The 12,589-nt window shown below is 48.6% G+C and overlaps 1 protein-coding gene and 1 long non-coding RNA gene across 3 annotated transcripts in view; one reads left to right on the plus strand and one right to left on the minus strand.

The window, feature by feature from the left end:
• Positions 1 to 12,589, plus strand: part of LOC143807251 (carbohydrate sulfotransferase 6-like) — a 40,820-nt gene that overhangs the window by 20,227 nt on the left and 8,004 nt on the right. The gene's annotated exons all lie outside the window — the stretch shown is intronic.
• LOC143807253 (uncharacterized) overlaps positions 10,930 to 12,589 on the minus strand; it is a 165,794-nt gene continuing 164,134 nt past the window's right edge. The window contains exons 2-3 of the long non-coding RNA XR_013221684.1: positions 11,062 to 11,129; positions 10,930 to 10,990 (exon numbers count right to left, since the gene is read on the minus strand). This is a non-coding gene — a long non-coding RNA (uncharacterized LOC143807253). The remainder of the gene's footprint in view (positions 10,991 to 11,061; positions 11,130 to 12,589) is intronic.

Here is a 12,589-nt window from a genome sequence, read left to right on the forward strand (position 1 = left end):
ACCGTCCGATACTTGAGTCCCATTGACTTGTATTGGTATCGGGTATCGGTATCGGATTAGATCCGATACTTTGCCGGTATCGGCCGATACTTTCCGATACCGATACTTTCAAGTATCGGACGGTATCGCTCAACCCTAGCTGTGACATGAACTGGGTCCCTCTGTCGGTGAGCATTTCCTGGGGAAACCCCACTCTGGAGAAGATCTCCAGTAAGGCAGTGGCCACTTTGTCAGCCCGAATGGATGACAAAGCTACCGCCTCCGGGTACCGAGTGGCATAGTCTACTACCGTTAATATGAAGCATTTTCCGGAGCGGCTGGGAGTGGACAGAGGTCCAATGAGATCCACAGCCACCCTCGAGAAAGGCTCTTCAATGATGGGCAGAGTTACCAGTGGGGCTTTGGGGTGCCGCCCCGCCTTCCCCACCCTCTGACAGGTGTCACAAGAATGGCAGTAGGCAATTACCTCGGTCCACATTCCAGGCCAGTAGAAATGCTGCGCTAGCCTGGCCCTGGTTTTAGCGATCCCTAGGTGTGCTATCTGCAACAATTCCGCCCTGAACGGATAGGGTACCACTAACTCTCGGTTTCTGGGACACGCCTCCGGTGAACCCTGCTGGACCGTTACCCGGTACAGCTGTCCCTGGTCCCAGACCACCCGCTCGTGGTCTGACTCCCCGGGAGGCTGTGTTGCCTGCTCCTTGAGAGGTTTCAGGCTAGCGTCAGCTTCCAACGCTGCCTGAAATCCCTGACTCGATGTGGCGAGAATGGATGACACTGCCACATCCCCTGTCAACTCCCCGGGATCTGTCTCCTGGCCGCTGTCTGACTCGGCTGCCACTTGGTCAGAGAGGGGGAATCCGTCAGACCTCTGCGAGGCTCCTTGGGCTCCAGCGCTCCCACTCCTGGTGACAGCGGCCACAACCGCTGTGCCCACGGGTAGCGCCTGCTTCCCCCGACTCCTGACCAAGTCGCCGGGTCAGGCAGACTTCCCTGCACTCCTGACATCCCAGGTGTGGGGAACTCCTGCCCTGGGGTCTTACCTGGTGGCTCCTGTCCCGCAACGCCCCCTCCCCCCATTACCTGTTCCTCTTCCTGTAGGGGCCCTAGACTCAGCAGGCTGGATTCAATTAGGGGCACTACACTGCCCATAGCAGCCCCTCCCTCCACCTCTGACCTCTCCCCTACAGTCTCCTCACCTGTCCTCCCTGTGAGCCCTGTGTGTGTGGTGTCAGTGTATAGAGCACCCTCAGGTTTCACTCCCTCCCCCACTGTTGGAGGCACATTCAACACATCAACATTCACAGTAGAGTCATGACATTCTTGGGGAGCCGAACTTGGGGGTTCAGTGGCCACATACTGAGACACTAGCCGCCCCAAATCGGTCCCAAGCAATACATTGGCAGGAATATTTGACATTACTCCCACCTCCCGCATTCCCCTCCCGGCGCCCCAGTCCAAAAACACCTTGGCGACAGGCAGCGCCGGTTCCACGCCTCCAATTCCGGAGACGGAAAGGGTTTTCCCCGGCACCAAGTCTTGAGGGGATACCACCTCAGGACGTACCAGGGTCCGTTCAGCGCCTGTGTCCCGCAGTCCCATGACCGCTGAGCGGCCGATAGTGACGGGTTGGTAATTGTCTAGGGACCTCCCACCACCACCTCCCACACATAAAACAGTGGACGGTTTCGGGGACAGGGATGGGGCCTTAAGATGCTGGGGACATACAGCCTTGAAGTGTCCCAGCTGGTTGCAGTGATGACAACGTCTGGGTTCTGTGCCTGGCCTGGAGAGGGCAGCAGGGGGGTACACCCCTTGCACTCCGGGGGCTGGGGAAACGGGCAGGATTGGGCTTACCCCCTCTCCTGCTGGCAGGCTTCTTCGGCTCAGGCGCCCTGTTATTGGCATACTCGTCTGCCAGGGCGGCTGTTGCAGGAGCCCCCTTCAGTTTCCGGTCACGGAGGAACTGCTTGAGGTCCTCTGGGCAGTTCCACAAGAACTGCTCCGTGACGAACAGTTCCTGGACCTCCTGGCGGGTGGTGAGCGCTAGACCCGAGGTCCAGTGCTCTGCAGCTCTCAGCAACGCCCGCATGTGGTCGGTCCAGGTGTCCTTTGGGCCCCGCTGCAGGCTCCGAAACTTCTTGCGGTAGGACTCCGGGCTGAGGTTGTAGTGCTGGATCAGGGCCCGCTTGATGCTGCTGTAGTCCTGCTCCGCCCTGGCAGGTAAGTCCCCCAAAACTTCCAAGGACTTACCCCTCAAACGGGGGGTCAGGTATCTTGCCCACTGATCCGGGGCCAGATGGTGTTGAAGGCAGGTCCTTTCAAAGGCCAGCAGGAAGGAATCCAGGTCTCCATCCTTCTCAAGCAGAGGGAAGTCCTCGGCCCGGACTTTGGAAGCCCTGGACTCTGGTGGTGCTGGGGCGTCCAGCGGGAGCCCGTGTTGAGCCATCTCCAGTCGGTGCTGCCGCTCCGCTGCTCTCTCTGCCGCTGCTTGCTCCGCCACTTCACGGCGTTCTGCACACTCGGCCTCTGCTGCTTTCTCTGCAGCTGCCATGAGTCTCATATAGGCGTCTTCATTACCCGCCTCGAGACGTGCCACTGCCGCTGCAACAAGGGCCTCTGATGTGAACAGGCTGGGGCGGGTAGGTGGTGGGTAGTCCCTGGCCGGACTAAGCACGGGTGGCTGGCTCCTTGGGGAGTCCGGGTTGAGCTCCCCCTCGCCTGGAACGGTACCGTCTACCACCACCTCCTCATAGGCCATAGCACTGGCCTGCGCCTTCACCGCGCTCCTGGTGCCATCCGCCATCTTTGGAACCTCTGGTTACTGACACAGCTGTAACCCTGACCTTGCACACAACTTATTATATCTGCACTCTGACCGTCTAGTGCTGGGCTGACCTTAAGACCCCAGCAGTGAAAGTTACTGCTGGTAGTCTTTAGTGTCTGGGAGTAGGGGTCCCACGCACACTATTACTCTGATCCCACACGCTGCCACCAATGTGAAGGAAGCCCGGTTCCTCCTACGTCACCAAATCCGTGACGTCACTAATCCGTGACGTCACTACACAGGCACAGCTCTCCGGCTCCCCCTTTGTCTCTCAGGTCAATAAGGGAACTGCACCTAGAGCAAATGGCTGCCGGGGAGACTGCCCTGTTACCCACGCTGGGTATTCTAAGATTCGCAATCAGAGTAAAAGGATCAGCCCAAAATTAATTTATGATTTAATTGCCTTAAGGGCGCACTAGGTAATTACAAGAAATATACAGTCAAAATATATCAAGAGTTACAGTCAGAGTAAAATATAACAATCATAAGACAAGGCTTAGAGGTATAAAGCTGGAGGTCAATTTACCAGGTTGAAGGTCGCTTGTGGAAGCCGGGGGGCTCAGCGTTCCGCAGGTCCAAGACTTAGTTGCCGGGCAGCCCCCAGAAAGCGTGTGCTTGCTCCCCTCTGGCTGGCATACGCCCTGTTCCTTAGGTAGTCATCTTCCTCTGTTCTGACCCACTCTCCAAGTGTCCCAGCTCTTAACCCTGCTGGGTCCCTCCCCTTGTAGCTGGGTGGGCTTAGCAATCTCCACCCCTCTGCATCCCTGCAAGATTTATTCCAATATCTAATAAATGGGATAACTGCTCTCAGGGTGATCGGATCAGTACCCGGGCAGTACCATCGCATGTGGTTTGTTCTGCCGGTCATACAGGGATCAAACCTGGACCCATTAGGTCGCTGTGGGAGGCTGATCTCTATATCTCAGGTTTCAGAACTCCCACGGACCCGGGAGTCGCACTGTCAGATGCGCAATTTTTTTTAAGGTGAGGGGGATATTTTTTATGAGCCTGTATCTCGAACGATGCGTCCATAATTCACGATTCCATGTTGGAGACGGTTCGACTGGAAGGCCATAATAGATGTGTATCCTTTGGCCACTTGACATGCGTGCTTTAATTAAGCCCCTCAGGCACCTCTATGTCCCCTGCTGGTGTGGCTTCCTCACTCAGCCTTTGAAATGCCATCTGCCTGCTACACTGTGCTCAGCCCATTACCATACTAAAAGGAACTTTATTCATGAGAAAAGGTTGGGGCCAGGAGCACTCCTCTCTGCAGACCTGTGACCAGGAGACAAAATGGAGTCACGCCAATCTCTGTTAGTATGCCCGTCCAAGATGGCGGCTGTTCCCTCATCACAATCGGAAATTTAGCGAAAATGTTGAAAATGTTGCAATTTTCAAACTTTTAATTCTTATGCCCTTAAATCAGAAAGTCATATCACACAAAATAGTTAATAAATAACATTTCCCACATGTCTGCTTTACATCAGCACAATTTTTGAGACATATTTTTTTTGATAGGACGTTATAAGGGTTAAAAGTTGACCAGTGATTTCTAATTTTTCCAACAAAATTTACAAAACCATTTTTTTAGGGACCACCTCACATTTGAAATCACTTTGATGGGCCTATATGACAGAAAATACCCAAAAGTGACACCATTCTAAAAACTGCACCCCTCAAGGTGCTCAAAACCACATTCAAGAAGTTTATTAACCCTTCAGGTGCTTAACAGGAATTTTTTGAGTGTGGAAAAAATGAACATTTAACTTTTTTTCACCAAATATTTACTTCAGATCCCATTTTTTTATTTTGACAAGGGTAACAGGGAAAAATGGACCCCAAAATTTATTGTATAATTTCTCCTGAGCACGCCGATACCCCATATGTGGGGGAATACTACTGTTTGGGTGCATGGTATGGCTCAGAAGGGAAGGTGCACCGTTTTACTTTTTGAATTTGCTGGAACAATTGGCGGGCGTCATGTTACGTTTGGAGACCCCCTGATGTGCCTAAACAGTGGAAACCTCCCACAAGTGACACCATTTTGGAAACTAGACCCCTCAGGGAACTGATCTAGATGTGTGGTGAGCACTTTGAACCTTCAGGTGCCTCACAGAAAAGCAAAATATAATTAATGCTTATGGTGATTCCAATAGAAAGGTGGTTGTTATTGCCACAATCGGATTCTTCACTGCATTTATGGTTCGGCTGATGTACGCCAAGCAGGGATCGCTGATTCAATCTGAGGTCGCAGATCCCAATCAGGATCTTTACTATATGAATAAATCATTGATATTTAAATCAAGCCCTACGCGTTTCATCATAAATAATTACTGCCATGATCATCGGGGCTAGCAGTTCTGCATAAAGCATTCAATGAGTTTCTGATGTTTTCCTGATATAACGTATCGGCAAGATTAGCGGCCGCGTGTGGTGGTCATTTATAACAGAATCCCACCTGTTTCCTCCGGCGTACCTGTCTGGACCCATCAAAGATCAAACGGGTTATCACATTGAGATTGATCCAACCTATCCCGCTACTGAGTGCAGATATCCCGGGTTGATAATGAAATACGTCACACAGGAGTGATCTTTACAATTGGAGCTAAGTGTTCGTCATACATCACGTGTTTGTGACGTGAGCTCAGAAACTCCTAACCAATCAGGACCAGGAGGACACGGGAGCTCATCTCTCCTAACCAATCTGGACCAAGAGGAGACCGGGGGCTCGTCTCTCCTACCAATCAGGACCAGGAGGAGACCGGGGGCTCGTCTCTCCTAACTAATCAGGACCAGGAGGAGACCAGGGCTCGACTCTCCTAACCAATCGGGACCAGGAGAAGACCGGGGGCTCGTCTCTCCTAACCAATCAGGACCAAGAGGAGACCGGGGGTTCGTCTCTCCTAACCAATCGGGACCAGGAGGAGGCCGGGGGCTCATCTCTCCTAACCAATTTGGACCAGGAGAAGACCGGGGGCTCTTCTCTCCTAACCAATCAGGACCAGGAGGAGACCAGGGGCTCGTCTCTCCTAACCAATCAGGACCAGGAGAAGACCGGGGGCCCGTCTCTCCTAACCAATCAGGACCAGTAGGAGACCGGGGGTTCGTCTCTCCAAACCAATCGGGACCAGGAGGAGACCGGGGGCTCATCTCTCCTAACCAATAAGGACCAGGAGGAGACCGGGGGCTCGTCTCTCCTAACCAAATCGGGACCAGGAGGACACCGGGAGCTCATCTCTCCTAAGCAATCAGGACCAGGAGGAGACCAATGGCTCATCTCTCCTAACCAATCAGGACCAGGAGAAGACCGGGGGCTTATCTCTCCTAACCAATCAGGACCAGGAGGAGACCGGGGGTTCGTCTCTCCTAACTAATCGGGACCAGGAGGAGACCGGGGGCTCGTCTCTCCTAACCAAATCGGGACCAGGAGAAGACCAGCGGCTCGTCTCTCCTAACCAGTCGGGACCAGGAGGAGACTGGGGATTTTCTCTCCTAACCAATAGGGACCGGGGGCTCGTCTCTCCTAACCAATCAGGACCAGGAGGAGACCGGGGGGGCAATTATCCAGCAATTATGCTTATTTGTTAGTATCAGACAGTTGCTAAAAATTGCTGGGAGATACACTCTATCCTCCTTCTGGTCAGGAGAGACGAGCCCCCCATCACATGACCTCAGGGTACCATGGTAACCATCGGGACCCGCAATTATCGTGGTGGTCCAATGGTTACTAAGGGGGTCTTGTGACCCCCTTGTAACAACTTAAATACTGCTGACAATTGTGATTGACAGCTGTATTTAAGGGGTTAATCAGCCCCGATTGGACCCCAAACCGGTCGGGTCCGATATTGCAGGGTGTCAGCTGTCATGTGGGAATCGCCGCCACCAGTCGGCGCTATACTTATTCCCCCATAGGTACCCTTATTGACCTCCATTTTAGTGCATATCGGCGCTCGCTAAGGCTTCTTTCACACTTCAGTTGTTTGGCATCAGTCAGCTCCGACATCGTGACGGATCGACGGATCCGTCACAATTGTTGGCAAAACGGTTCCAACGGATCCGTTTTTCTGACGGATCAGTTATACTGATCCGTCACAAAAACGGATCAGTTGGAACCGTTGCGACCGACCGTTTTTACATCCGTTGGAACCGTTTTTTGACGGATCCGTTTTTTAAAAAGGGAGGATCTCAATGTGATTGGCTACTGGAAACTACTGGAAAACTATATATACTGTGTATTTACACCACATCTTTGAAAGGTTGTAGAGAAAGCGGCAAAGATGGAAGGAGTACTGGCGAACATTGTAAAGATCTGTGCAGATTTTACTTTTGAGGCAAATCGGTTGGCAGTCATCGTTCGAGACAAGGAGGAAGAAAGAATGCGCATCCTGCGGCAGCGGCGGAAGAGAAGGCTGTGGATCCATCCCATCACAGCCCAACGCATGACCCGTGGTGTTTATTCCACACTTTACATTGAATTGAGGGAAAACCCTCAGAAATTCTTCAACTATGTGAGAATGAAAGCCGAAAATTTCGAAATTTTATTGGGCCATGTGGAAGACTCTATACGGAGACGAGACACCCAGATGCGCTTCTCCATATCACCAGCGCTCCGTCTCATGGTGACTATTCGGTAAGTTTTTTTTTTCTTAAATGATTCTCATCCATCAGACTTATAACTGTAATGTTGTTTTTTGAAGTTTTTATTAATTATTGTCTTTTCCTTTTGTTAACAGATTCCTTGCAACTGGAGAGTCGTTCTCATCCCTACATTTTCAGTTTAGGCTTGGGATATCCACCATCTCAGGGATCATCAGAGATACCTGCCGGGCATTGTGGGAGTGCTTACAAGCAGAATATATTCCAGAGCCATCACAGGAGAGGTGGCTGGAGATTGCACAAAATTTTCAACAAATATGCCAGTTCCCAAATTGTGTCAGAGCAGTCGATGGGAAACACATAAGGATCGTCAAACCTTCTGGCTCTGGATCAGAATTTTACAACTATAAGAAGTACTTCTCCATTGTATTGATGGCCATAGCCGACGCACACTACAAGTTTATCGCTGTGGATATCGGTGCGTATGGACGCGCAAATGACTCCCAGATTTTTAAAAGTTCACCAATGGGGCGTCGTTTGTATGGAGAGACATTTGACTTTCCGCCGCCTAGACCTCTCCCTGGAACCACCGGTCCACCTTTACCATTTGTTTGCGTTGGAGATGATGCCTTCCAGCTTTCCCCACACTTGCTTAAACCCTTTGGAAGTAGTGGACTGACCCAGAGGAAGAAAATTTTTAATTACCGCTTAACCAGAGCACGAAGAGTTGTGGAATGTGCTTTTGGCATCTTAACTGCTAAATGGAGAATACTACTAACTGCAATTAAACTGCAGACTGAAACTGTCGATGATGTGGTGAAGGCTTGCGTGGTACTTCACAATTTCGTTTTATCAAAAGAACATGTTTCCCTGGAGGATAATGTGTCAGAAAGCACCTTGCGGGATTACCACAACACAACTTTTTGCAGTCCAGTAGCAGTCTCCAGAATGCGGGACAATTTTGCAGACTACTTCATGTCTCCTCCAGGATCAGTTGACTGGCAGTATGAAATGGTGTAAAAAAAAATTTTTTCACACTTGTAAATATACCATGTTTTTGTTTGGTTACAAAACCTTTGTACTTTAACCTCGCAGTATTGAATGTTTTGAACCAGTACCCTTTACACAATTTCTACTGTTACTATTACCATAACCTTGGTGGTTTTAATACAGTTCTTAAAAAAAAAAGAGAAAGACAATAAAATTGTTTTTCAACCAAAAAAAGTTTTATTTATTTACAAGTTTTTACAGGTTCTCATAATTTGGGGTGGAGATAGTAGCGGAGGGGCTGACAGGGCGGGCCACGTCGATAGGGGGGGACACGACATCACGGGGAGGAACAGAAGTGGAATGGGTGGTGAAAACATGAGGTTGGGCAGGGAGTTGAGGTACAGATGTGGTCTGTGGGAGGTATGGTGAAGGTGTTGGTGGGATTGGGAACAGTGAAGTTAAAGGGAAGAATGGAAAGGGGAAGGTAGGTACTGGGAAATACTGAGGGGGGAAGGAAGGAATGGCGAAGGAGTAGAAGGAGGATGGACGGGAGGAGGATGGACGGGAGGAGGATGGACGGGAGGAGGATGGACGGGAGGAGGATGGACGGGAGGAGGATGGATGGGAGGGGGATGGACGGGAGGACGATGGACGGGAGGATAGACGGCGGCTTGAGAGGGGAAAGGTGTTGAAACATGAAGGGTCGGTTGAGGGGCTTGGGACATCGCCTGCGCTAGAGCAGTGTGGCAGCCTTGCATCACATGCATCTGCAGGTCAGGACTTAGATTTTCCATGTGCCTGAGGACCGACTGAAAAAAACTGTGTCTTGGTGACTGGTTTGCATCTAAATGCATCCTATCCAGACGACTGCTGAGTTCCAGTATGCTTTTGTTAACCATATTGTACTCAGCAGATGTTTGCTCACCCAAAAGCTTGATGGCACTCTGGAAGGCTGCATTTAGATGCAAAAACTCAGGCGCATAGCTCCTTTCCTGACCTCTCTGGCGCTGCCGTCCTGACCCCAAAGGTGGTCTAGATGTTGCGGCAGTGTCAGAGGGGTGGGGTAAAGGGAACTCTAACTCATCACCTGCAGCTTCAAGTGACGAAGTCCACCCTGCTGCTCCAGCACTGGTGGATGGGGCCGAGGGATCAAACAAAAGGGAAGGTACAGATACAGAGGGGTCGACGTGGTCCCCGGTGGCGGACTCCTGGGAGATCACTCCAGAGGGGTGCAACTCTGATGCAGGCTCCCGAGAGCTGCAAACAGTGCTGTTAAAGAAGAAAAAAAAAATTAGTATCTTGATATTACAATTGCCCTTACTGCCAAAGAAATATGAAGGTTACACATTTTAACAGTTTGACTGAAAACATGTGGTGTTGAATATTTACCTTCTGCTCAACAGCGTCGACCGGAGGAACGACAGGGCTCTGGCATATTTATACCTGCTCCTGCGTCCTCTAGATCCACTCGGGGCCTGCATCTCCTTGTTAAACTCCCTCTTGAAGCGATCCCTGAGTGACCGCCACCGCACGATAACCCTGTTACCTGGAAAGATAAAGCAAAAATTAGTTACTATACAACACATTAAATCATGCTAACATAAGGTAATGAAGTGTTAATACTTACGCGCTAGATCCTGGGCCCCAGCATCGAGTTCCTCCCAGTTATCCAGAACAGCACTGCACACTTCCTCCCATAGCCGTCGGGTGACGAACTGTTCAGCATGGCGGCGGTCCGACATGTTCCATAGCGGCTCCCGACTTTGGACCGCTTGGATGAGGGTGTCCACATCAATGCCCTCAATGCCCTCCTCTTCCTCATCCTGTTCGGGAGCACGCTGTGAAGCAACAAAAAAATAAGAATAAAAAGGGAAAGATTATACCACATGAATTTTACAGTTTATTAAACACCAAACCAAAAAAGGAACTTACTCTTCAGTGACCACCACGATTAGCATTCCGACGACTATGGGAGGTTCTTTGAGGAACTCTACGTCGAGCCCCGGATTGTGAAGACTAATAAAAAAAATAAATAAATAATGTGCTTGTGATGGAGGCATATGTACTGTGTGTGCTGTGCTGAATGTTTGTGTTGGGTGTAGTGTGTTTTATGTGAGAATCTGCCTCTGCAAAACTTACACTATGCGCTGCCGCTCCTCTCATTTCTCCACCCTGCCCGTCTCCTTCTGGAAGCCCCTCTGCTTCATCTTCCTGTGAAAACAGAATAAATACATATAGGGTTCAAAAACATTACCAGAGATGTACCAAAAAAAAATTAAGAAGAAAAAAAAAAAAACTCAGGTGGCTGACGATGTGAGGGGGGGGGGGGGCTCTCAGAAGACGACATTATGGTCCCTGTTTCTAACTTGGGGGCCTGCCTGCGTCTGTCTTGGGTGCCTCTTGGTCCCTAGAATCTGCAAGTATAAAGAGAGTTCTAAGCTACTATACAAAAGGATAGACGCAGCTTTCGGGACTTTATACTTACATCTGTTTTCAAAACTTGGGGGGCCTGCCTTCGTCTATCTTGGGTGCCTCTTGGTCCCTAGAATCTGCAATCCTCTTGGTCCCTAGAATCTGCAAGTATAAAGAGAGTTCTAAGCTACTATACAAAAGGATAGACGCAGCTTTCAGGACTTTATACTTACATCTGTTTTCAAAACTTGGGGGGCCTGCCTGCGTGTATCTTGGGTTCCTTGCTTGGTACCACTAAAATCTTCCAAATTAAAGACAGTTTTAATTAGAATGATTATGTATTGGTATGCCAAATTACACTTCCTTTCCCCCCCCCCCCTTAAAAATTTTTTGACCACACCAAAAATATAAAAAAAAAAAAAAAAAAAATGTTAACTTGATATGCTTGTTGCACAAGCTGCAAAACCCTCCACCTCCTGTTTCCCCAAAAAATTCCTTGAAAGCAACACCAAAACTACTTCAATCTTGATATGCGCCATGCGCATGTTGGTAAACCTACCCCACCCCCTCCTCCAGACACAGTTTCAACCTTATAAAAAATTTCCCTCATTCAAAGTTAAAATACCAATACCCAAAAATGATAATTATGGTTACCCTACAGTTACTATTTTCTAATACCAGATAACATTTTCTATACCAAAGGTTCGCATTCCGCATTTGTATATAGAACCTCAAACACCTTTATTTATTTACCATTTTTAACCCCTTAGTGACAGAGCCAATTTGGTACTTAATGACCGAGCCAATTTTTACAATTCTGACCAGTGTCACTTTAAGAGGTTATAACTCTGGAACGCTTTATCGGATCCCACTGATTCTGAGATTGTTTTTTCGTGACATATTGTACTTCAAGTTAGTGGTAACATTTCTTCGATATTACTTGCGATTATTTATGAAAAAAATGGAAATATGGCGAAAATTTTTAAAATTTTGCAATTTTCAAACTTTGTATTTTTATGCCCTTAAATCAGAGAGATATGTCACAAAAAATAGTTAATAAATAACATTTCCCATATGTCTACTTTACATTAGCACAATTTTGGAAACAATTTTTTTTTTTTGTTAGGGAGTTATAAGGGTTAAAAGTTGACCAGCAATTTCTCATTTTTACAACACCATTTTTTTTTAGGGACCACATCTCATTTGAAGTCATTTTGAGGGGTCTATATGATAGAAAATAACCAAGTGTGACACCATTCTAAAAACTGCACCCCTCAAGCTGCTCAAAACCACATTCAAGAAGTTTATTAACCCTTTACGTACTTCACAGGAACTGAAACAATGTGGAAGAAAAAAATGAACATTTAACTTTTTTTTGCAAACATTTTACTTCAGAACCATTTTTTTTAATTTTCACAAGTGTAAAAACAGAAATTTAACCACAAATTTTGTTGTGCAATTTTTCCTGAGTATGCCGATACCCCATATGTGGAGGTAAACCACTGTTTGGGCGCACCGCAGAGCTTGGAAGTGAAGGAGCACCGTTTGACTGTTTCAATGCAGAATTGGCTGGAATTGAGATCAGACGCCATGTCGCGTTTCGGGAGCCCCTAATGTGCCTAAACAGTGGAAACCCCCCACAAGTGATACCATTTTGGAAACTAGACCCCTTAAGGAACTTATCTAGATGTGTGGTGAGCACTTTGAACCCCCAAGTGCTTCACAGAAGTTTATAACGTAGAGCCGTGAAAATAAAAAATC

Source organism: Ranitomeya variabilis, chromosome 2 (assembly GCF_051348905.1).
Source record: "Ranitomeya variabilis isolate aRanVar5 chromosome 2, aRanVar5.hap1, whole genome shotgun sequence".
NCBI classification, from domain to species: domain Eukaryota; kingdom Metazoa; phylum Chordata; class Amphibia; order Anura; family Dendrobatidae; genus Ranitomeya; species Ranitomeya variabilis.